The sequence below is a fragment of the Dermacentor albipictus genome, chromosome 3 (assembly GCF_038994185.2).
Source record: "Dermacentor albipictus isolate Rhodes 1998 colony chromosome 3, USDA_Dalb.pri_finalv2, whole genome shotgun sequence".
Taxonomy (NCBI): Eukaryota; Metazoa; Arthropoda; class Arachnida; order Ixodida; family Ixodidae; genus Dermacentor; species Dermacentor albipictus.
The window spans coordinates 59677734-59704536 of NC_091823.1; the positions used below are offsets into that span (position 1 = coordinate 59677734).

General features: G+C 45.9%; 2 long non-coding RNA genes across 2 annotated transcripts in view; both read left to right on the top strand.

Annotated features, from left to right (window-relative positions):
• LOC135898752 (uncharacterized) overlaps positions 1-15547 on the top strand; it is a 54588-nt gene extending 39041 nt beyond the window's left edge. The window contains exons 4-5 of the long non-coding RNA XR_010563407.1: positions 13264-13326; positions 15419-15547. This is a non-coding gene — a long non-coding RNA (uncharacterized lncRNA). The remainder of the gene's footprint in view (positions 1-13263; positions 13327-15418) is intronic.
• The window catches only part of LOC135898751 (uncharacterized), a 133694-nt gene that overhangs the window by 102082 nt on the left and 4809 nt on the right, over positions 1-26803 (top strand). The window lies entirely within an intron of this gene.

Here is a 26803-nt window from a genome sequence, read left to right on the forward strand (position 1 = left end):
TGTGTGTGTGTGTGTGTGTGTGTGTGTGTGTGTGTGTGTGTGTGTGTGTGTTGGGGTTGCGGATGGTAAGGGAGTGAGCTTTTGCACCCGGCAGCCCTGTCCGGTGTTGGGCGAGTGGCGGCTTGATTGGCGCCGAAGATGAGGCGGCCGAGGGGCCAGATATGTGCGGCGTTTCTTCTCTGCGCGGGCGCCTCTCGTGTTCGTCGTCGCCGTCGCGATGAGCATGCCTGTGGCAAGCCCGGTCGGACGGACGCCGTGTTAGGCGCGACGGGGCGCCGGTCGACCCATCATGTGGTCGTCTCACCCCGGGAGCATTCCAGGGCCACGGACCCGCAGCGTTCCTCTTATTCCCCCGTGGTTGCTTATCAGTCGGTAGACGTGCGTCCCGATCCTTCGGTGTCGCGTCTACCTACGGCTTTAAGCTCACGAGCACGTTCCATGCGCGCACGCACCCTTTTCACTGCTTTCTTCGACAACCTTTATCTTAGCCGGAAAAGTCCAGACGATATAATCTAAGAGGAACATGGCGAAAACTGCTGTGTCCCCTGTTACAATTGCCCTCAAGTAACCTTCACCGACAGCAAAGTAGTTCTTTTCATACAGTATATGTGTATTATACTCCGTCATTTCATAGCTTGCTTTTCTTGTGTTTTGTACTTTGCATAAGACTGGATTACCTCCGGTTACTGACTTTAGCAATATTTCTCCTTTAGGGTGGCAGTCAAGCGTTGCTTTGAATACATGTACTGAATTGTCGGCTATCTGAACACTGTTCGAAATAATCCTTCTTGTCAACTTTTCCGTCTATATGCAGTGGTCGTCAACCATTTGTTTCCTTTCACGAAACTACCTTCTCCATATATCTATCTTTACCTCTATTATTGCATCTTAAAGCAGAAACAGACCTCTATTTTCTTCTTCGTTTACGCCTGGGTGAAGGACGAAATAAGATAGCTGGTCCGAAACTTCATTGGGCTATTTACAACACTCCGTTAGCGGTATTACGCTTTACCAGAAGTTCTTTCACTGCACGAAAGAATTTCATGACTAAGGATGTCCACCCGTGGCCACCAACACTGGTATCCTTACCGTGGGCTCTACACATGGGGTGTGCTACTTTCATCTAAGCTTCACCATCACGTCCTAATTTTGCCATTTCGGGCAGTGATGCCACTCTTAAAGCCCTTAGTTACTATACTTGTTAAGAGTCGGCAGGAGGAAAAAAGAAACATGTCGTTGGCAATGATGCCAGTCGTACACTCTTATTTACCATTCTTGTTTATGGTTCCGATTGAAGAAAAGAAAACCATGTCGTTGTTCGCATCAACCGAGTGAATAACACTACAGGATTTCATTTTACATGCCTGTACATTTTGCGTGTCTGTATTTGGCCTCTGTGATTAAGTTTCGCAACGTGAAGCAATTCTACGGTACAGGTTCACGTCAGCCACATCGTGAACAAAAAGCGTGGATTGGAAGGGCTGTCGCAGTGTGTGCAGTGCACGCAGAGGCGCCGCCAGGGACGACGTGCGAGCGATGTTCCGCATAAATCAAACGCCCTCTTCTTCGGCCCTTTGTTGTAAGACGGCTCTGCTGAGTCACGCTAGTGTAGTGGCGCAAGCAAACGCGGGAATAAACGGCGGTGGTGACGCTTCGGGGCAAAGCGGTTTATAGGCCCTCGGCAAAGGGAAGACTGACACGGCTGTCTCCTACTGCGTCACAGTGTTGGATATTAAATAGTGTGGCCGTCGCTAGCTGTTGTGAAAGCAAGGCGAGGTTATCCTATTTTGTCTCAAGCCAGCGTCCATCAATGACAGACAGAGACTCGATGAATGATTGCCGTGAAGAAGTGTTGAAATAAGAAGCCCCCTAACGAGCGAAAGAAGCTACCAGAGAGCCAGTCTGTCTAGTTCGTAGAAGTGGCCGCTTCTGACAATTGTGTAATTGGGGAGCCCAATGACCCTCCCTGCTCACCACTCGGTTTTCATAAATGATATACGAATCTATAAATAGAGCTCTCGGCCAGGTGTGCCAATATGTTCGCTCATTTTCGCGCCTGCCGTGGAGGGCTAGCGAATATGCCGATCGGCGACTTCGCAACCGCGAAGGCCGTGTTTGAATGTGTTGTGAATGCCACCATGGGTATGGTGGCGGAACGCCGAAGCTCCGAGATCTGTGCTCGGGTTAGTGCTTAGGGTGATTCCCCAGTACGTATGCCTCTTACTGACCACGCCCTGCAATCCGTGCATCTTGTATCCCACCTACCCACTATTTGAAATTCACGTGTGCAAAGCGAGTGCGCTAGCGCTGCAGTATGCTGCAGTGCAAATCCGTGGTTGCCGCACTGCCTTTCTGCGCACCTTGACAATTTTTTACAATGCAGCCGTCCATGGCTAGGATCCGGGAATTACTTCGTGTCTGTCGACAAAAAATTATCATCAATGGCTCATACCCCCCTAAACAAGCAAAAAGTGCAATGAATTGTTGCCCCGTAAGGCAGAGGCTAAAAGCACTCGGCAAAGTGCACCGAATAGTGCTTACATTCTTTGAAATCACGCATACAACGTAGAGATCAGCATGCCGAAAACTGTTGTCATCAATAGCTTATACCCCCTAAGCAAGCAATAGATGAAGTGGCTCATAGCCCCGTAAGGCAGAGGCTACAAGCGGTCAGCAAAGGGCAGTGAATAGTGCATTATTATTATTATTATTATTATTATTATTATTATTATTATTATTATTATTATTATTATTATTATTATTATTATTATTATTATTATTATTATTATTATTATTATTATTATTATTATTATTATTTGTTTTAAAAACATATATACATTTTACAGGAAAGGGAAAGCAAGGGGCAGGCTGGCAACTGCCGCCGGAAAGGCCATAACGCCTGTCTTCAGAAAAGTGTGCTTACATTCTTTGGAACTGCGCATACAACATACCGAACAATAAATACGTAGCGCTCTCGCATACGTTTCCCCGAAAAGATCACAGTTGCGCAAGCTGCCGCAGCGACGCCACCTTGCGAATTTCGAATTCTTATATTAAGCGCCTGCCCTCATTCTCGGATCACTGCGTATGTACCACCTACACATTTGTACTCTAGCACTGAAGGTATATTATGTGTCGTTCTCTATGCATGCCCCACTCCACGCCATTCTTCCCTCGAGAAGGATCAAACATTACCGACGTCTCATAGTGTGCGTGCTCCGGAATTGGCTGTTGCACTTCGGCACAGCTTGTGAACTGTGCGTAGTGCATGAACATAACAAAAGTTACGTGACATTTAAATTGTGGCATGTGCGGTTCGCAAAGATTGCATGAGAATATGCGTTCCGGAAAATGAAAATAAAGACAATTGTATGCGTCGCATTTACTTGCTTGTAGTCTTTCCCTACCTGCTACAAGATAGCATCGCTTCACATAGATTCCAACATGTGCACTTAAGCGAGACATCAGCTCGTCCACTTTGCTTCTTTAAATTCTAGAACACCAGCGCTAAGACGAAGCACACAGAAAAGAGCGACACAGGTAATGCGCTCTTTGTTTCTTTTTGTTTGTTTCCGGTACTGTACAAACACTTTATTTCTTTCTCGTTCTTTTTCTTTCATGTTAATCACCTTTATTTTTTCTAATAACTTGCATCACTCGTATCGCTTTATGTCATATTGAAGTGAAATGGAATAGCAGGGAGTTCACACTTTCAACATCTCCGCCTGACCCCCAAGCTATAAATCAGTCACTATAACGAAGGCAGTGGTATTGGTTATCAGTGCTCGTTAAAGAAGCGCCATTGCTTTCAAGCGCGTCCAGGTACTCCGCCATGAAGTATGTGCTAATATCATTGCTTGGTGACGTTAAAACAAATGATTGGATGACTGACTTAATTAATGACAAAGTCAAATACGCCGTCAAGCCTCTAAGCAAGCAGGCAACACAATCACTCATGTTCGCGGTGGTGCTGCAGACATATGAACACTCGAATGATGTTATTTATCGCCTTTTCTCACAGTACGTACACATCGATCGCTTAAATGCTGAGCCACGCGCACGATCGACACCTTTCGCCCCTCCTCGCACTTCCCGTGTAACTGTCACGAGGTGCCCTTAGAACGGAAAAGAGGTGAGCAGGGAGCGACTCCGTTTGGCTTGCAACTAATTGGAAGTGAAACGAGGGCACGACGTTGCCGGATTTTGCCTGATTGTGTCGCATGCGAATGTGCCACTTTCCTGCCTGCTGCTCATTTATTGACGCTGAAAGAGCGGAGGCGGATGCTTGCCTCATACCTGCAGCGGCAAAAGGGCTTTCCCGCGTATATTTATATGGGCGACTCTCATTCCCATTCACAGAAAGATGTTCCGGAGATAAGTCAAGAACAAACAAAACCAAAGTTAAAGAAAAACGAAAGAGACAACGGTGCACCTGATTCGCGCGTGGTCTTTTGTTTGCGAAGCAGTTGCTTGCCCCGGCCTTGACATTGCGTTGGCGGTGTTTTTGTTTTCTGATTCCTCTTGTACGTTCTATCAACGCCTTTACTTAGCGAGACTCCCTACTGCCGTGCGTAATATATGAAAAAAAAGAGGTGGCAATATTTTCATATTTGAATATGGAATCATCTCACGAATTCGAATCTGAGTGGCTCGGAAAAATTCTGATAGCGCCGAATTTCGCGTCCTAAGGTCAAGTTATGAGAGAGTATGAATGCCAAAACGCATGAATCGGACATGCTCTAATGTACGAGACCACACTCTTAACCAAAAGTACACCCTCTGGGTCGTATTTTGCCACACAACAATAATCGTCATCTGCCTTGTCCGCATGTCCTTCCTTTAACGCTGCGAGCCCGATATTCCAAGTCACGAACGTCATGCGCATTGTCAGCATGACAAAGCATTCTCGACAGGGAAGTAGCGAGCGCAACGTTTTCAAGAAAGGAAACGCAAGCAATACAGATGACGATTATCGCTGTGTGGCAAGATACCACCCGAAGGGTGTACGTTTAAGAGTGCATGTAATCGAACGCCCAGTCCCACTTCAACAACATGTCCATGGCATTATGCTGCTGTATTCTGATCGTTGCAGTGGGCAGGAACACTTTTTTGAAAGTGCAGTGAGCCGTGCAGATTTCTTGCTATGCTCTGGCCATACTATATTGCTACAGCGCAGCAGTACACATTCATGTTCCACCAGGCATGTCTACCACAACGTCAGGGTATGCTGTAAGCAATTAATTATCAGTGCAGTGAGCGCGGCGGTGAAAACGTGATAACGGTAAAAAATTCACAAATTCTTTTCACATTGTCGTGTCATTGCCGCTGATTACTTTTGCACATATCTGAAACAATTTGCCCTGTTTTCGCAGCAAGTTCTCTTATTATCACCATTTATATGTGTTCCGTTTCGCGCTCCATAAAAACATGAGTGTTTCAAGAAGCTCCTGATTACGCGGCTACATGCGATGCACCAGTGCATGCGCAATCTATTAATTATTATCGACTCTTGGTTAATTTAATCCCTCTAAATGGCGTTCTCTGCCACTATTTATCCTGAAAATAAATATAATACACTTTTAAAATGAAAACCGTTTGTCTACCGGTAGGCAAGCAGTTTCATTTCTTTTCTTTGTTGACTTTCAGAAGAGATTCGAAAGTCACTGCTTTCTTGACTATAGGCAAGAATTATAAGATCTCATTTATTCGGTTTTTTCACTCATGCGTCAAGTAACCTCTGAAGCGTTACAAACACAGGGCGTACTTTGCCAAAGAGTTGTTGGGAGCCTTGTGAGTTGTTTCCCATTCTGTTAGGTGGCAAGTGAAATGGCTCCACAGTGCTCTGGCCAAGAGAGTGTTCGTATCATCTTTGCAAAAATCATTTCTACATTCTGTCAGCGTTCCGCTCACTTTCTATTTCTTTCAGTGCACTTTCTACGTACAGCTTGTCTTAATGTCATCAAAATGTTTTCGTAAATGTATGACAATCTGCGCACCACGGGGCAAAATGAGTTTGTCGCGTGATCTTGTAGTTATTGTGTGCTTCGTGTGACTTCAAACGCGTGACTTGTCACACAGCTATAGCTATGAGTCAGCCGTGCTGTAACAATAAATAATCCAACATCGAAATCTATAAGCACAGACTCACACACACACAGAAAAAAGTTTCGCACGAGAGGAGAAGGGACCCCCCATGACGCTTTTGAACACCTCCACATTCGTCATTAGCGCGGACGGAACTGCTGTCAAGGCGCATTAATCGTTTTTTCTCAAAAAGCCGCTATCACAGCTCTAAGGTCCCGCGGTGCGTCGATGGCGTCGACAACATGACCTTCTCTGCTGTACACTTCTTGTACAGTTCCCGCGCAAGGACGTTCGGAGTGTAATAGGTTATGGAAGTCAGTCAGTGTAACGCATCATCTTCCTTCCAGGAAAAGACACTCGGCCGCCCTTGACGTCCGCCCGCGAGGTTTTCCCGCGTGTCATCGCACGCAACGGATAGAAATGAAGACCGCTTCCTGTGACTCATCCGTGTTTTGATGGGCATACGAGCATAAAATAAAGTAAAGATCAAGTAGTACAAGACAAGGAGATGACATGTTGGGCTAATTTTGTGTTTCGCATGAAAGTTCTCGCTCTATCATTGCCTATACCAAGAAGCTCAACCACGTGACCAACAAAACCTTTCTCTGCAGCTTGTGTGGATTCCTGAGCACTCAACCGTCGACACTGGGCTGCCTAAACGTCGGTACACTTTCCTCACCTGCCGTGGTTGTTTTATGGCTACGGTGTAGGGATGCTAAGCACGAAGTCGCGGGATCAAGTCCCGGCCACGGCAGCCGCATTTCAATGGGAGGAAAATGTGAAAGCACCCGTCTACTTAGATTTAGTCGCACTTTAAAGAACCCCAGGTGGTCCAAATTATTCCAGTCCCCCACTATGGCGTGCCTCATAATCATATCGTGATTTTGGCACGTAAAACACCACACTTTATCATTTTTACACTTTCCTCGCACTAAAGGTGCCAGGCTTATGGAGAGGTATGTACTACCTATTTGGCCTTTTGTTTCGCATTGAGCGTGAGAACTTTATTTGCGTACGTTACTCTCTGCGAACACTTTCGATTGTTACAAGACAACTAGACCAATCTCGCAGAAGGTTTCCCAGTGACATTGCCACAACACGGTTGCGAGTAGTTGTAGTCCTTAGGGTACATTCGACTAGTTCCTACCGCGCTCCAACTCGGTTTTCAGTGACGCGAAGCTCTCTTGAGAGTGGAGCCAGAGAAAGCGCAGCCGAGCGTGCTAGGTGCTTGGAGTAGCCACGTGATCGTTTCAGTCAGATCTCGGTCGCGCTCCCAGGTTGAAGGTTCAAGCGCCTTCGAGCGCTCTGAGCTGGAGTTCGGCGTTCTAAATGAGCCAGACGAATGTGTTCCGAGCGCTCAATCTTAACCAGCCGTATGTAGAGTGCGCGATGAGTCGAATGTACCATTAGTGGACAGTTGTCAACTATGGATTGAATTGCGTTCCCTGAGAGAGAACTGCTTGTGACATCTACGTTCCTTGCACTGATTCGTTCAAAGCACCTCAGTTAGTACGAATCGAAGTTTTCCATAGCATGAGCGCCAGAACATGAAGGTTCACTGGCGAAACCCTTAACAAACGCATTTTACTTAATGTTGCCTCGATGCATGATGGCAAAGCATTGAGGTTCACCTTTCTAGGAACGTGCGCAGCGAATGCGTCGTGTGTATGATTAGGTAACGTTTATTGATAAATGACATTTGGCCACATCTAACCTTGCAAATCAGGCGCGATCAAGATCATGAGCACATAAATTTTAATCACTTGATTGTTTGCGGTGTGCCCATAGTGAAATTAAACTTTTGTTTTTCTCTAATGATATATTCCTATAACGTGCCAGTAATGTCATGAAGTGACGCTCCGTCACTCCAAAGGTGTACGAGCTGTGCAAGACGCAAACGAGCTCAGATGGGCCGTACAGAACATAGAGTAGCCTCTATCGATGAGATCAACAGGCAACATGTTCCAAAAGTGGAAACAACTATTTGGCTCCTTTATTTATTTACTAATTTTATATATGTTAATCGTTATTTGCCTCGTTATAAAGTCTTGCATTTGCATAACTTAAAAATATATTCAAGAGATTTATGAGTCTCCTGGAAATTTTCGAGACATCATACTCTCAGCACGATGCATGAGACAATGCAGTTTATGGCAATCTTAGTTCGTGTAAGACCACGTACATCATCAAAATGTCTTAGGTTTGGAATATGTTGGTGTAGTGCAAGAACTATGGAATGTCCTTATGCAAGGAAAAAGGCCTACAAAGACTTAATAATCAATAACGCATACAGTACATAGCCAAGGTCTCTCTAACCCGCCGCAAATGATGCGATGTTAAAAAATATGTAGCTGCACTGCAGTTTACACATTGTGTCTGATGCATTCAATTTATACTTGTAAACATTTAGATAATATCATCATCATCATCATCATCATCAGCCTGGTTACGCCCACTGCAGGGCAAAGGCCTCTCCCATACTTCTCCAACTACTCCGGTCGTATACTAATTGTGGCCATGTTGTCCCTGCAAACTTCTTAATCTCATCCGCCCACCTAACTTTCTGCCGCCCTCTGCTACGCTTCCCTTCCCTTGAAATCCATTCCGTAACTCTTAATGACCATCGGTTATCTTCCCTCTTCATTACGTGTCCTGCCCATGCCCATTTCTTTTTCTTGATTTCAACTAAGATATCATTAACTCGCGTTTGTTCCCTCACCCAATCTGCTCTTTTCTCATCCCTTAACGTTACACCTATCATAAAAATAATTTACTAAAAGCTTTGGTTGAGCACAAGAGTTGCACAAGAGCTGAAAGGTTGAAGTCATGTGCGGGTTGATGGAGTCAGTATCTCCCTGTGCAGCTGTCGAAAATTATCGTAATTGGTGCAACAAACATAGTCCGCTATCTTGCGACGATGCGGGGATTGAAAGAGGGGAAGGAAGAAATACGGTCACATTCTCCACTGTGGTGCACACAAGCGTGCACCACTGGTTCAAAGAAACGCACAGAGCACATGCACACCATTAGAGGGCACGATCACAGCACAGGGTCACAAGGAACACCAAATAATGATAAAAGCCGTTTGCGCAGGTTTCTTGTCTTTAAGAATTGCAGCAATACCCTCATGGCTCTCGGCTGCTACGACTGAGGATGTTCAGATCCGAAATTGGTTTGTTCTGGCATTGGTCTGTCATCAGCGTGAGATAGCGCAGCCGTGAGTGGTTGTCTCTGAACAGCCTAAGGAAGACGATCACACAGCGCGCCGTGGTGGCTTCATGGCTTCGGCGTTGCACTGCTAAGCACGAGGTCGCGGGATCAAATCCTGGCCGCGGTGGCCGCATTTATGCGTGGACGATATGGGAAATCACCCGTATACCATGCATTGGGTGCACGTTAAAGAACCCTATAGGTGGTCAGAATTAATCCGGAGTGCGCCATTACAGTGTGCCCCATAATCAGATCTCGGTTAGGGCACGTAAAACACCGTTGTTTAAAGCGATCACACATGACGTGTCCAAATGCCCACCTAAATGAATCATAGTAAGGAAATGCCGCGGTGTGCGCATGTTAAAAATATTCCACAATTACATATGGAACAATAATGTCATTATATCGGCGCTTGACTTGAATGGAGCAGGGAAGCTCTAGCGTTGACTTTGACTTCAAGGAGACCATAATTTGTTTTGTGGCGCGTTCGTTCGGAAAATGAACTTCGTTCCATCCAGTGCAGTGCATAGCCTCGCTTATATGTAATGCTGCTGAGCGAGAAATATTGAATTGACTTCATTGACCTATCGGGCCGGAACAAACCACGGCGTACGCTTAACTACCCTGGATGAAACACTCATCTGTGAAAATTAATTTTCTGTCAGCTTCTTGTGTGATCGACACAAACCTAACTGCACAACAATCAAGGGGTAAAAATCGCATTCTCTCTTCATACCTTATATATTTCCACATGCACTTGTGGCAGCGGCTACATTCGTGGTGGTTGCAGATCCCCATAACGTTTGTAAACGGGAACGGGAATTACATCGCAATCAGAGTGCCCCTGGCAATATTCAAGGAGCAGTAAAAATTATCTTGGTGTTTCCTAGTCATAGTCGAAGTTCTGAAAACTTTTTTATTCAACCTGATAAGGTTAAGCTCACAGTTTGTGAGCCCATCGGCTTTCAGAAAGATGGCGTTGGGACCCCTGTGCAATTTGGGCCCGTTCATTTTGGTCAACTTATCTACGAAGCGCATTTCTTTGGGCTATAGGAAATTTGTTTTAAAAATCGCCTGTTACAGATAGCGCAATTGTAGTTCTTGAACTAGATTACTCGAAGCAGCAAACATTACTCGCATGAGAAATCAAAATGTATAATAAACTAATTAACTAACATACACTAATTACATTTGAGTTAATCACTTTACGGCGCATATTGAAAATTACGAATTGTAGTCGGTGAGTTTGCAAGGCATGTAGACTCAGAATAACTTCTAAGAATCGCACAGGTTTCGAGATATGCGCCGTGAAACTTGCGGTAAAAATGCACTATTGCACCAGCCTGCTTTTCTTTTTTTTTTTCGGCAGACCGCCATTTTGGGCATTGAAGCACAAAAGTAACTAGAACGCCCATGCATTTCTTGGCACGCATTTGGAATTATTGTCCCGAAACTGCATGGAGCTATCCTATCAAGTGGATACACCTTGCAAATTAACCCACCGGCTACAATTCGTAAATTGCAATATGTGCAATAGATTAACTAACAAAAGATGAATTAGTGATTGTTTGTTAATTAGTCTATTGTACATTTCGATTGACCATGCAAGTAATGTCTGCCTCTTTGCGTAATCCAGTTCATTGACTAGGGTTGTGCTATCTGCCACAGGTGATTTAAAAAGGTTTTGTTTGGGTAAAAAAAACACCCTCTATATCTCAGTATGCAATTGTTCATTGAATGATAAGCTGCCTATCCTTGCGGCAATTCACGTGATGCATTCGACTCATGTGCACTAAGAAAAAATGAAACAGAAAAGAAGACTAAATTTTCTGTCAAGCTTAGTTACATGCATCCAATGAAACGGGAAAAATCAAAGGCTCCCAGCTATATGAGTTATGCGATAACTAAATTACGTTATAAACTTTTTTCATTGTCTTCAAAGGATCCTCATGGAGTGACAGAAACGCAAGCGCAGTTAATTACAGAAAAGATGGGTCGTTTATAACTCCAAGCATTGTTGTGCCTGAGGAAACGAAAAGTAACGGCATCGTTACAGAACACCGTGCATTTGTACACATGATGAATGTTTTTATTTTAAAATGGCGTATTTTTGCGCATGCTTTTGTGCTTTCGAGGGAGTTATACATATCTTCTGTAGAGCAGCAACAATCTTTACAGATGCGTTGATGAAACCACCGCTAAAAGCAGAACGAAAAGGTTATGTTCCCACATGGAGCTCTGTAGGTAAAGGAGACAACATAGGCAGTCGTCAAGCAGTAGCCAGTTCGACGTGCATGTTTCTAAACCTCTCCGGCTTAGGACAGATGTTTACGTGTTATGCAACCTCCAGGAGTTGCGTCGCAGATCTGTGAAATCTGCTGGGGCAGGCTTTCGCAAGAGCCCTCTTGCCGACATAACTCAATTATGCTTCCCGCCGTTCAGGTGAAACGTCAGCAGAAAAGTTGTCAGGTATTTTCAGCGGTAAAGTTACAATGAGGAATGAACTGCAAGTTTAAGTTTTCAAGTGTTTCAAGTTTTAAGTGCAAGTTCAAGTGTTTTAAGTTTTGGCATGGACGGCTTCAGTACTTTTCTACAGGTGAATGACGCTCACCTTTTCGCGTTTATTTTTTCTAGTTACTTCAGTAGGAGATGAAAATTAAAGTAAATGATACCGTCGTGAGAATAACTTAGCTTCTTGCACTCCTTTTCTTTTTATTCTGTCATATTTCTGCATTACTTAGCACATCAAATTCAATATGCTAGCATAGTTTTAGAAGGTATACTAAAGTGTAGCAGTTTTTATTGATGATATTGTATCAGGGATGTCGTAAAACAATTATCGCGAATCTCTACCACGCATAATTCGAGATAGGTCGTGATATAATACATAGTATATCACATATGCTACGCGAGGGCTTGCCGTTTATCGTGTTTTCCTTTGTTTATGTGTGATTTGACATTAGTTTAAAGCAACAGGTTGTCTACAATTATGCCACCAACTCTCACATGCTTGTCGGAGATCTCGTTCTTTTTTCCCAAAAGCCCGGCTTCAATCGCCTCAGTTTCAATTAATTGTCCTCCCATCTTGAGCTGTAATACAGACATAGGCTTTCTTTCGGGTGTGTTCGGGACAAGTTAGAATGAGCTTCTGAATGCAGAATGCCTGTGCACGGCGTTATGACGTATAAGTTAGCCATAATGTCGTTCGCTGCTCATTTGTTTTCGACAATTAAGTGTTAATAGCCAATGGTATAATTATAGCCAAGCAATCGCTGTAGGTCCGCTATCCGCAGCAGACAGGTTGACTCATTTCACGTGGAAAGAGTCACTCGTCTGCAATTTGCGATCTGCCAGTGAAGCAACTCGTCATTAGCCGTACAAATTTATAACTTCATATATGTAAAAAGCGCAGATTATGGCAATAGAACGTCACCCTCACACCTAATTTAGACAGAGATGATAATAGAAAATGCTCAATCCATAATCAACGCTAACATAATTTTCGTTTGCCGACCCCTGAAGCAAACAGGAAGGAAAGTGTAAGGTTAGGCGCCGTCGTTCATTGTTCTCTTGCGTATATCGGGGCGCCGTACCAACCAGATGCGTGCACCAAGCGAACTCTGTCTCAGTTACAGCATTGCCCAAAAGGATGCAATAGTGCTGTAAGCACCATGGTGCCCGATGCAGATGCAGAAGCTTGGTATCAGAAACGAAAATGATTACAGCGACTACCAATGCCATTACCGAAGAAATTAGCAATCATGCAGGTTGTATAAACGTATTTATTTTTGCAATTCCTCTCACCTGTTGACTATTGTCATATGAGTTTGGTGAAACGAAAGTGGTCGTGGTACATAGTTGGCCCAGGAGGCCCGTTTACCCAAAGTAAGAAAGGTGTGTGGGGTCCTGATAACATTGCATCAGAGATTTTGGGGTACATGCTAAATGAAAGCTCCTTCCTTCTTTCAGCCAGTCAAGTAAGCCTCGCTTGTACTTCATTGCCGCATGCAGAAGTCATATGTCGTCCTTGTGGTGAGTGTTTAAACCCCGCTGCCGTCGAACTGTATAGTTTTTCTATTATTCTGTCGTTTAATCGATAGCTCCTATATCTGCGCCGCTCAAGTTCCTAAGTTCAAGGGGACTAACTAATGGGCTTTGAGAATGCGGCCTAGTACCGCTAGTTTTTAAAAAATTTAATTGCGGGTTTCATGCGTCAAAATCACGGTAATATCATGAGGCACGGCGTAGTGTGGGCTGAAAATTTCGGCCACCTGGAGTTCTTTAACATGCACTTAAATCTACGTACACGGGTGTTTTCGTATTTCGCCGCCACAGAAATGCGGCCGCCGTGGCCGGGATTTGATCCCGCGATCTCGTGCTTAGCAGCACAACACCATAGCCACTAAGTAACCATAGTGGGTACCGCTAGATTATGTTCGTGATTTAGTTCGTTTGTTCACCCCTCGCTTTCCATCCCCGTGCTTCTTCTGATCATGTATAGGGTAGCCAACAACACATGCCTATCTATCTATCTATCTATCTATCTATCTATCTATCTATCTATCTATCTATCTATCTATCTATCTATCTATCTATCTATCTATCTATCTATCTATCTATCTATCTATCTATCTATCTATCTATCTATCTATCTATCTATCTATCTATCTAATCTATCTATCTGTCTATCTATCTATCTATCTATCTATCTATCTATCTATCTATCTATCTATCTATCTATCTATCTATCAGTCAGTCAGTCAGTCAGTCAGTCAGTCAGTCAGTCAGTCAGTCAGTCAGTCAGTCAATCTTACTCTCCAGTATACACACCGGATGGTCATTTTGGGCCATGGTTAACTATCTACGATAAACCTCACTGCCTTTATATACGTCCTTTCTCCCTCTGTCAGTATCTAGCAATGGGGTGCAGCAGTAAATTGTATTTCCGTTCATTAAATTACAGATGGTTTTCGTAGATTTCTAATGACTTTGTTGCATTGTGTGTACCGCGAATGAAATCGCATACACGAAGCTATATGCGTATGATTGAATCTTTGACCGCAGGGCTAGCGCCTACGCTCTTACCATGCTACAGGCAGCTGCCGACGCATTGTTTTGCTTAGCTCAAGTCTCGCGTGAGGCTCACATCATGGCCGTGACCGTACGCGGCAAATTGCACATAATTTCGCAATCTTTAAATTGAAGAGTTCTGAGCTTCTACGGGAGCAGTAACGGAAAAAATGAAAGATGGAACAGGCTAGATAGAAGATCATGCTCGCGGCTTTATACTGTGGCAGGGGAATCACAACGTGAACTCTATTTGCATATTTGTATATATGTGAAGCCATGTCGCACAGTCAAAAGTGACTGTAGAAGTAAACAGCAGCCCTTCCAGATTCGAGCGATTAGCTCAGTGTTCTATAGCAGTGTGCAGTTACCAGCGGTTCCAAGGCGATCGTCTGCGTGCAAAGTTCTCGCACTAAAAGTCCTTCCTGGTAAGAAGACAGGTTGCTTTCCGATGAAAGTGACACTTAAGTACATATAGACTACATGAACTGCTAGCTAAACGGGTTAACGTTTTCACCCCATAGCGAACATAGGCTGTCTTGCGACGCTTCATGTTCATCCACATGTAGGACTACAGTAGTAACTTTCATAAAGTCGGTAACTGTAATTGCTAACGGTACCCTATCTAGTCACCCTGGTGCGATGGTAACTTTTATATTAAGACGCTGACAGTTAGTCAAGACAGCGAATTGAAGATTCTTTCTCAACCAGGAACGTTGCAAGCAGTTGTATCAGCCACGTGTATGAGGTAGGAATACATTTTTTAGATATCTGTTCGCAGCCGCCGCCTATGCTATAAGGTTGCCCCGCATCGAGCTGGTAAAGAAATCTAGCATTCCTTGCGTCTCGTATGAGAAGCTCCAGGAAAACCTCGGCTAGGTCTAGTTACAGGAAGAGGACCACGTTGCAGACAACAAGAAGTAATGAGAAACGCATCCTCAAAGAACAGAAATTGCCACATTCGATTGAGATTGATAAGGCTTTCAAGATCTGGAGACGTTAAACGCGTAGTCGTCACCCTGCAGTCACTTGTAAACAGGTTAAATATACCTTGCAGGTTCTTTACATCTCGACAATTTGGCGCCGAGCGGACATAACGTGACGCATACTCGACGAGTGACCCGTCATTTCGCAGCAGCTTCCTCGCAGAATCGCTACTGGCCTGGCACAATAGGTCGCCGCCGACGCATCGTCCCGCTCTCTCTGCCGGTAATGTACGCATGTGCGGCACGCACGCGTGTACACGCCAGAAACCACTCGAGCCAAACATTTTTTTCAAAGTGCGAGATTGCCGGAGGAGGACAACCTTCAATCTGCCAACGCGGAAATCGCGGCATGCCGAGCTTTCGGGTTCGCCGGGCCACGGACGCCGCGGCCGCCGGCGTATGCGAGTGAGCAGCGGCAAACAAACAAAGAAAACTGAAAAAGAAGGAACGAAAAATATAACGACGAAATAATGCTCCGCTGAACGGCGAGTACGCCATGCACGGAGCAGCGATGGGCGTATGTATACGTTTGAAATGGCCCTGTAAAACAGCCGATACAAGTGCTCCCTGCTTTGTTTCAGTCTCTACTCTTGAGCGAAAGTGCGGTGTCGGAAAAGGTGCAGGAGCAGCAGTGGAGCCTCCGACAAGGTGTGGCTGCGCGCTCAGCCGCGCACAATTAGTATAGGTCAGCGTCCGATCGTGCTATAATTAGTGGGCAAGTTTGTGCTTTGTATCCCTTTACGAGGCATATTATCGATATTCGCGGGCGCTCGCACATTTGATGTCATCGTCTACTCCTGTGCCGGAATACCGCAAATTGCTTTGCTGATGATCCGGGGCCGCCTAGTTGGGAGTATACATGCAGTCATTGTGCAGCTGATTTTACGAAATGTAGCGCTCGATGCAATCGAAGAACAGGACGTGAGGTTAATGCATTCAATATGGATACCCTTCAGCGCATAGAGTCATTCAAGAGCGATTAAGAGAGAGACTCGCTGCGACCGTTCCGGATTCTCGGGGCGTTTTGCGCTGACTCGGAGAGCGTGTAGTATTCGTTGAACTTGCAGACGGCGCTTCGGCTTCCTCGAGCGTCTACAATCCGCTTGTTGGCGTCCGAAGATGCCCAAGCGCCACGTGATCAGAAAGCCAAGGGTGGTGTCGAGGTCAGCCAGGAAAGCTGCGTTGTGCATGACGGACCCAACTTGTGATGGTGGTGGTGATGGTGCGTACACTTTGATTTCTGCCTACTTTGCCGGTAAGATGACAGGGCCTCGGGACATACAGAACAAGTTCCACATTACATTTTCAAACCACACGGACGAGAGGACCTTGGTGAAGCAGCAGGCGTGGGAATCATAATGGCTTCTATAATATGCTCGTTTTATCAGACATGCCTGGGTGGTCAGAAGCACCAAGCTCGGGTGCTCACTGGGCACATTAGGCGATCTTGTGGATATTTAAACTGATGAGTCATTTTCCTTCTTTTTTGGTTTTCCAAGGCGTAATAAAAACGCAATCCGAATATTTGTTGAAGTTCAGCGTGCGTTCAGTGTCCTGGGGACCATCGCCAATACATCGCTACAGTTTTTGTTAGTTAATTATCAGTTAGTTTTGTTGTTTGTTTGTTTGTTTGTTTGTTTGTTTGTTTGTTTGTTTGTTTGTTTGTTTGTTTGTTTGTTTTCGTTCTAGGCTATTGTGAGGGGCACTGAATTCATGCTACATCATGCCGATTTCCAATTTGAGGGATCGACAAACATAACATTGTAACTGTATAAACTGGTGACAAACAAATTTGAAATTTTGTTCACAAGTGTATTTCTTGGCACATCCAGTCACATTCAGAAAGGCAATTTATCCTCAAAGATTCTTCTGCTTACAACAATCTTCTCGTCATCGTTCCTTTGCACTTGTAAGGAAACTATAAGATCGATTGGGAAGTGGTTTATTTCTTGCTTTCTTGCTTAATGAATTCAACACGTTGACTGCAGTGTTCGTAAGCTTGAATACCTTTCTGTAAGAGCGATTCCGGAAAGAAGACTTCGCTCACACTTTATCAAATTATGCAGATCCAACGCGCTTGTTCCAGTCTGTGTGAATCGAGCTTTTCCTGAAGCGGTTTATTAAATGCAATACAAACATTCATCTTCTGCAGCACGTTTTGCAGCGTATCTATTATGTGTCAGCCTGGCAAGACGGGGAAGCAGACACACAAAAAAAACGAAAAGAAAGACTTTGCAGATGTATGCCGTTCTGGGCCTGTATTCACAAATAAGCCTTACAACGGAATTGTTCGTAAGAGAAAATTCCTGCCAATCCAGATGCTCGACGTATGATTAGCCAAGGCGGCCGGCCAATGGCAAAGAGCGCCTACGAAAGAAAAACTTTGGGAATTCCCCCCCTGAGCAACTGATGCATCAAATACAGCGAAATTGTATAAGCAAGTTCTCGCACCCTTCGGGAATACTGCACTTCTATTTGCTAGCTGTACTTAGTGATGATTCATCACCGAAACAGCTTGCGCGTTCTCACCGATGTCCTGGTCACACGGCCGCTTTGGGGCTCCCACGCAGTCTGCATTGCTCGCCGACATTTGATACTGACCACGCCATCAGTTTCCGCAGCCGCGAGAACCCGGCAGCCGTACAAACTGACCTCCGACGCGAAGCCGGTAAAGTGAGACAAGAAAAACAGGAACTACCAGCCCTGTGTTCACAAACAATGCCTATGCTAGAATTATTGGTGAGACAACATATAAATCAGTCATGACATCGGACATAATATTAGTGAAGGCGGCCGACCAAATGGCAAAGAGTACTTAAGAACAAGAAGCTTCGTGAATTCGGTTAACAGTGGGGGGGAAGAAGAGAAAAAGAAAACACGCAGCGTAGCTTTTGTTTTCTCGAATGAAGTATACGCAAGGTAAATTTATTTTACAATAATTGATGATTACATTTCAAAGCAATAGTTCGGCCCTCTGACGCAAGTTACGTTGCTGGATGATACCGATCTTGAGCATGCTGCGGCACGACGGCCTTCACCGCACAAAATCGGATTCGGGGCGCCCCTTAACAGCTTCGCTGTAATACTTTATTTCTGACCGGCTCTTAGTCCGAGTCGACACTGTAGGAGTCCAGCTGAGTCCCCGGTGCTGATGGTGAGCCCATGTACCTGGACACATTGATGTGTATGGTGAGGGCCACCAAATATGGCCATAGTGTATAGGGCTCCGCTTTCGCGGTGGAGCCACCCAGCTCTGCCAGGTGTAGGAAACGAAGGGTGGGATGTTTGAGGGAACTGAACAGTACGAAGAAGAAAGTGCTCCAGGTTAATCCCAGTAGGTGCATAATGCATTGCTGTATTTACCACATACTTGGCATGCAGGTTTTCCATGTCCATTACTTCTCAATGTGGCATTGGATGGCATCATTGGCTGCTGTGTTTGGGACTGGCGGATTAGTATAGCATACTCTCTATAGTGTGTGGTTGTGATAGATTATGGTAAGAGTAATAAACCACTTCTGGATCCTTTCGGCCAATTATGGCATTGTTTTCGATGTTCGGCTCCCACACCTCTAGATCAATAGGTCTCAGGCCACTCCGCGAGGTTGTTCGGTGTTACGTCATCGCGAGCATAAGCTCGCTTATTTCCCTATATCCCCTTGTGATCTGGTACCCACGCCAGAGGAAACTGGGTGCTTGCGTATGTATTTCGTGAGTGGAGTGTGGATATGACCGGGTACCCACGCAACCGTAGATTTCACTTTCGCTAGTGGCGTCCGACTTCGTGCATATTCTCAAGGATCGTCCCACTTTGCTCGGCGTGAAACCGGCTGAGCAGGCGAGCCATAAACCTGAGAAAAAGGGTATAAGAAGCTTCGCTTTAATAGAGGAATTATGCACTTGAAGACGTATACGTGTTGTGGTGAAGGTATTTAGGTACCCTTTGCTGTTTCATCGCATAATTCGATAAAGAACAGGGCCGGTCACCACTTCATCTTAAGGGCAGTATATATATATATATATATATATATATATATATATATATACTCTATGTTTTGCCCAGCGCGGCAGCTGTTCGGCAAAGCAGCAGCCATGGTCAGCAGAGACTGGGAGGGTTCGCAAACAAAGCTTCGCGTTAAAACGTAGCCGCATCCACCCGCCCTGCTTCTCCGCTCCTCCTTCTAGCAACCGCTTGAAAACTTCTCGCCCCGCTAATCGACGTGATCCTGGTGTATCATGGGTTCGCTACGAGCGTTCACCTCTGTGCTCTTCCCGTCATCTGCTTTAATATTTAATTCTGACCACTTAAATTGCTCTCAAGAAAAAAAAAATAGGCACGCGTCTGGGTATTCATATGCAATGTGGCGATGTTCCGAGTGCCGTGTCTTTCTTCTATTGCTCTTTGCTATCCCATATGGCTGAACAATTTATGTCCCCCCACCACTGCAAGTCACTTTCTACTGAATCATCAGTACTTTAGAAAAGAAAAAAACAACAATAAACGCACAATACGGCACCGTAGTCGCGGCTGCACAAAATGAGCTGTCATAATAGAATAATGCGTAAGATATATGCATGCTTTGCGCACTGGGACATGAGTCATAACGGCCGTGCCCTACGCCCTTCACTCTTTGCCTTCCGCAAGGTCCTGTACACTGTAACTGGGAAACTTTTAGCTAACGAGAACTTTTGCGCATAACAGTAATAATAATAAACCACACGGCATATACCATCCCACGACAAATCTCGGCTTTGAGTTGCGCTAACGGGGGCCCCCAGCAGCTATTTTCTTTCTTTCTTGGTTAGACCTGCATTGAAGTTAATAGACACACGTCGCGTGCACACTCGTTCGTGTTGGGGTGAAGACAAGCGAGGCGTTACTCAATCTACATAACTCGGGGAAAATTCCACGCGTCGTGCGCTCTCTCCGTTCGCGGCCTCCTGCGACGACGAGGCTTTGAAGCGAAAGAGAGTAAGAGCGTTATGAGCCATCACGGTTTTCCATTGACAAGCGGGCAGCTCCTTTTCTTTTTTGCACTTCCACGCGGCTGCGAGCGAAGAGCGGGCCGCCACCGGCAGAGCCCTTTGTGTCCGTCGCGCTTCGTGATTTCCGCAGAACCGCCGGGAGCGCAGCGGTGCGCAATGATTTGTTTCACCATTCCGCGCGCTTTGCCAGAAAGGCTTGACGAACTCGCTCACCGCAAGAGCCTCTAAATGTCTTTACCTTTCTTTTAACCCGACTACTGTTATAAGCTGGGAACCGGGTTTGCTGTACTCGTCCGTCTGGCCCTCATTATGATGACGCCGTCGTCATCGGTAAGCAAGTTCCTCATCATCGGCCCTATACTCTACCCATATCCTGACGAAGAATAAAGCACTGCGCACCACCACGTGCCACTGGGGATCGAATTCGTTCCCATGTGCCAATGTGATGTCGTGAACTGGCCGCTCTAATCATCGAGTGATTGCGCGCGAGATAAGACTGTCGCCCTCACCAACGTGCACTTTCTGCCACGCTCATGGCGATTTGAAGCATTATTTACTAGAATGCGCAGGATTCGCGGAAGAACGCAAGACTCTCCTTGACGGGCTGAAACATAGAGTGCACAGAGGTATATATTTATATACAGAAAAGCAGAAGAGGTCTGATTGAGCTATTGCTTTCTGGAACATTGATTGGAAGAAGAGGTGCGTGTATACCACACAGACCATGAGAGTGGTGCCGTCTGTGCATTTATTTAGGAGGCCAGAACAAGCAATAGTATGGCGTACGAGGATGACGTATTGCACCTTCCAACGAAGTTGTTGACGGTGATAACAGCGGTACAGCGGCATCCGAGCCAATGATGAATAGCAAGGAATAATGAGAGAAAAAAATTAATTGTCGTTACAGTTCGCGTCCCCACTGGTGACACTACTAAATACGCTGTCACGGCGTGCTACAATGCAATACAGAAGAATATCTCGCGTCACCTTTTCTTGCAGCTTTTAGACCTAACTGCACGACGTCTAAGTACAGAAACGTGGCACCAAGTGGGGTTTTATGAGGGTTGCAAAAAGTATTACTTCTAACAAATGTATGAGTAAGAACGAATCCATTTGAATATATCTGTAGTTAAGCTAAAAAGCGCGCAATATCACATTTTGGCGGCTTTCGGCGAGAGAAGTTAATGTTTGTTGCACCCGGTTGGCGACCCTACAGGTGGGGAAGGGAAAAGGAAAAATAACAGGAAAAAAGGGAAGAATGATAAATGAAAGGCAGGCAGATTAATCATTACTAAGCCTTGCCGTCTAACCTGCACTAAAGGAAGCGGAAAAACATACATTGGGACAAGAAGGAAAAAAAGGAAATGAGAAGTATCCATGCCCAAGCCACTGTGTATAACGGGCAGAGACTGTAAAGAACAGACATCGACAGTTTATCAACATTATTTGTGCAATGCTCGGCGTCACCGACAAACTATCTGCGCCATCTCTATCCGCCGAAAAAACGAGGTGTTAAAAGCGCACTCACGCAACGCCTTTACAACATTTGCTTATCCAACTAGGAGAAGCAGCACCAAACTAGGCCTATGAGACCGTGACTACTCGAGAGGTTCGAGAAATAAAGCGTATTCTGTTAAGGTGGACAGCTCAATGGATCGTAAACAGGGAGCACTTTACCAGGCGTGCGACATTTATAAGCCTTGAAGTGCTCCCCAAGGAGTCGTCGCATAGACAGAAGCCTCGTTCAGTACAAATGGAGTTGAACCTGCGAGTAAACACGCACCAGCCATGGAAGGGCGACCAAAACTGCATCTCCAGGCTTTTGTCGATTGCGACCCGTTGATATACGAACGGAAAAGCAACCCCTTACGCAGCTGCTAATAGCTTTCGCTTCCTTTGATGCCAGCTAAGGACGCGCTCTCAAGGAGCTGGTCACTCACATGGCGCTACGCGAGGCAAATGAAAAAAGCATATAGAAAACGCAAGCTACGCCTCATTTGCCCAGCCGCAGCGGCGTTCACCCTGTTGATGGACTCGGCACGACTAGCGGAAGACCCGACGACCGTGAAGCGGACTTTCGCAGGTCTGATTAACATTTTTATTAATATGCCTGTTTGCTTTATTCTTCGTAAACCCGGCTGCGCTCTCCCAACTAGCTCACCTCTTGGGGACGAACATTGTGCCAGTGCGGCACCGGCCGGTCGAATTAGCCACTATATGTCTTGCTGCAAAGAAACAGGCACGCACCGCTTACGAACGCAGCCAGCAGAAAGTGCTTACGACATGCTTAACCTACATACCATTGATTTATGCACGCCGCCTTCTGCTCGTTTCTGTCACAAAAAAATATTTATCGCCCTATTGAGCTCTGCGACCTCAGCGCTCTCCTTGAAACTTTTACGAGGCCACTGGATGCGCCGGTGGCCGAGACGGACTGGTGGCCGTCTAGTGAGGTATCCACAAACCGTTTCGTTTCTCTGGCTACTCCATATACATGGGGACATTGTGCTGCCATAGCTTCAGCTCTTCAAGCACCTTGCGTCGCGCGTGGTGACTTAGCACCAGGGGTTTAACACAAAATCATGTAAACGAATTTGGGGAATCATGAAAAGGAATTGTTGAACAATGTGATTAAGTACAAGAAGCCATTCGAAAGTTGTGCACAAGTGTGCTTGCTATGGCTCGACGAGGCCAGCAACGTGAGGCTCATCCTTGTGGTATACTGGCACTACTTATTACTCAAAACCTGCCGATAACTTCTACAATATCGTGAATCTTGCAGATAGTTTGTGCTAGTCTCTTTCATTAATGATTGCGTGTGTAAGCATTCCGGCTTCTGATCATATTTATGAATTTCCTGTGTCTGGTGACGACAAATTCTGTTCTTTATAGTTAAATAGCTGGTCTGATCGGCGCAAGGAATTCTCCCTAACAGCACATAAAGTTAGGTTTTAACACTTCTGCTTTTTCGTTTCAGGATACGGTAATGGTGATAATCCGCTGCCATGCATCCTGCTTCGCTTTGCCGGATAGATAGACTTGTACTGTACCTACAGGTGCACTTTTATAGTGTAATAAAGAATCACTGTACATTTATAACAGTAATCTTTACCTGAATATGAACAAAAATGCACCAGTTACTATAACAAGAACTGAACCTTGCTTTGCATAGTAACTATCACAGGCGTCCGGTATTCTAATCCTTCGAGTGCACAAACGCCCTCCTCGTCGTTTAGTGAAACGCTGACATGTGTTCGGCTGGACGGTCGTGGATGTCATGTAGCTGACACAAATTATCCAGTCAGACAAGCTTAACTAAGTCTGGAATTCACTTGTGTACAACAATTCAACATATTTATGTCGACATTCGTTAGAAACTTCAAGCTTGGTTCCCTCCGTCCATTCTTACGCACTTTCCTTCACCCCTCCTTATAACCTCGACCCCACCTTAACCACTGAAGCTAAAAAGCGCGTTTTTAAACCTTCAATAGGCTGATGACTGAGAGGTGAAACTATGGAAGAGGTGACTGAAGGTGGCATCAATCAGTGCGCTGCCACTTTATTCACGATACCAGCCTTGAGTCCACGATTTTAGTTAGGGCAGACAAGATGTGTGGAGAAGCACACTTGCACGTTTTCCAAATCGTCTATTAGGCGCCGGACGTGCCAAAGCACTGCGCTATCTTGCAGGTTCCATACTTCTTCGTGCACGTGGGGTCTACCACGTTCGCCACGCTGAATTCGAGGTTTGTGGCTTCAGCGCATATGCATTTCGAAGAAAGCAGCAGGCAATAGGCTGACGCGGCGTTCCTGGCGCCGGATGCAGCAGAGTGGTTTTCAGCCAGAACAGTCATTCTCAGTGGTTTTAGGAAAGGACAGATCTTCGCTGTCTTAGATTTCAGCTACTAAAATGTCATCGCCATGCCGCATCGGTGGTCATCGTCGTGGCGCCATCGACCTCATCTCGCCGTCATCCTGCCTCCATTAGTGTCGTGCCCTCGTCATCGGATGTGCAGTTGGGAGATCTTGTGCAGATTCAGAAAAAATTTTGCACAAGCTTTGGGTGCATTGGTTTAGATGGCAGTGTAAGTGCCGTTGCAGCTAATGCCCCGTATTCCACGCAGCATCGCCTGTAAATAAGTTGAAAGCCAAAATAATTGCTAAACTGTGCAGTTTTATTTTATCAATCCTGCTCATATACGACTGCTAAGATTACGTAGGCTGCACCTGTCGCTTTCCGCACAAGTCTATAGAACCTACTCGAGGGAAAAAAGTAGCATGGAGGAAATTAACTTTTTATAGGTAAACAAGGTCACTTCATCTTTAATATCTCTACCTTCCGTCCATAGTTCCTGGCCCATTACGTTCACGCTTTCTGACAGTTCTGTCATTCGCTTTCACCAAAACGGTCTGTTCGCTCTCCCGAAAGCGTCCTTTGAAGGCTTTCGATTGCAACACCATGCGCATGCGCCCGACTGCAAACCGGAACCTAAACGCCGAGACGAAAACATCCTGCCACATTGATCGGTGGTCCGGTTGTACCGACGATGGCTCACTCATCTCGTCACGCACGCATCAATTCGCTACACCTGGCCGTGCATCCACGCTTTTGCGGTACTTTTTCGCAATGAGTCAGTCGTGTCACACAATCAATCCGCGCCAGCACGTGGTAAACAAAGCTTGTCCGAAGTGGTGCGGATCGTCGCCATTTAAATGCGTGTGCCGGCCCGGGCCTTTCACTTTCGCAGCTTTTGACGTCCCGCGGACCTCAAGGACGAGCCTCGTTAGCTCCTGACCCTGACAGCTACAATCCGCGCGGCTGGAAGCGGGCAGGCGCAAGCGACGAGTTGTAATGCAGTGTTAATTAACCTTGGTCGTTCCCTTCCTGTTCGCCTTAACCCGTGCCTTGGCTTCCGATCCTCTGTTTCTGTTTGGGGTCCGCAGATGATGCCGTCGGAATACATTACGAGAAACATGGCTTCCGCGGCCACATCCGTTCGCGTCCACGCAGCACCTTTCCTGCGTTAATGAGAGAGATTTAGCGGCCAAGCAATTAATGCGCGCGCAGGGGTATTATTTTTTTGCGGAGAAAGAAACTCTCTCTTAAGTCCTGTTTACAGAGAAGAAATAGATAACCTGCCCTATTTAGCATGAGTTTGTCTCCTTAACAAAAGACTCATTCTTTAATCACCGCACTTAACAGCGGTTCGCACGCAGAATAACAAATAATTCAGTGGAACTGCTCTCCAGCCAACACATTGCGCTCGAAGCTAATCGATACCGCATTTCTGTAGTCTTCGGTTCACGCCTGCGCAGTCAGCAATCTGAATAAAATGGTTTCCTGAATTTGTGCTTCGTCTAAACCACTCATTCTTATAGTACACAACTGCGTGCACCAAACTTTCAAAATTGCTGCACCTTTTATTCTCGCATTAACGTTCGCTTTCTACGGTGCGCATGAGAACCTGCATCGACAGATTTAATTCGATAGTTTCTTTTTGTTCACTTGGGTTGTGGTGGCGGCCTAGTAACGTGTTGCTGAACACGACGTGGCGAGTTCGAACCACGGTCGTGGCGTTCGCGCTCCAATGGGGCTAAACACGAAAACACTCGCGTACGTGGTGGTCCCCGGGTGGTCAAAATTAAACCCGAACCCTCCAATAGCGCACCTCTCATAACCCGAGGGTTGCTTTAGTAACATTATAGACCGTCACTCAATTAACGCTTTTCTTTTGCTGTGTTGCTGCCGAGAAAATATAAATGTAGTAGCCAAGGTATTATGTAACCTCAGCGTCTCCACAGCAAGTCACTTAGAGCAGGCCATAACAATGTTCTCAATGCGACTTCGGCATGTTAACTTGGCGCATTGCAATTTGCACGCTGGGAAATCTCTTTCACGTCGCTTCTGTTTTTACGCTCTTATATTCCTGCCGGTCCTGCGCTGTGCCCGAGAACTGTCAATCCGGGCCGAGGACGAGCCAGGGCTACCACACCCAGTGACAAGCTACAACGAAATCACGCAAATGTACAGAAGCGGCAGATGTAGGCTTCCCCGTCCGCATCCGCAACTCAACCGAATGCAACAAACGTTCGTGCGACGCACGCAAGCGGGGTCGCTAGCGCATCCCGTGCTCTTGCATAAGATGTTCCCAACAGAGCATGACACTTCATGCCCTTTTTGCAGACGGTCAAAAGGCACTCTAGCACACATCCTTGCAGAGTGCACTAAGCTCAAGAACCCCCCACCATCCCTACCTCCCACCCTCCCCAGCCCCAACCCCCCCGAGCGATGGGAGACCTTGTTGTCCAGCCCCGACCTACCGACCCAGCTGGCGCTGGCGGCTAGGGGCCAGGAACTGCTGGACGCATATGGGACCTGAGAAGAAAGTTCCACCCCATCTGGTGCCAGCGCGCACCAACCGTCACTAAGGGCTCAGCACAAAAGTTTATTCTCTCTCTCTGCGCTGTAG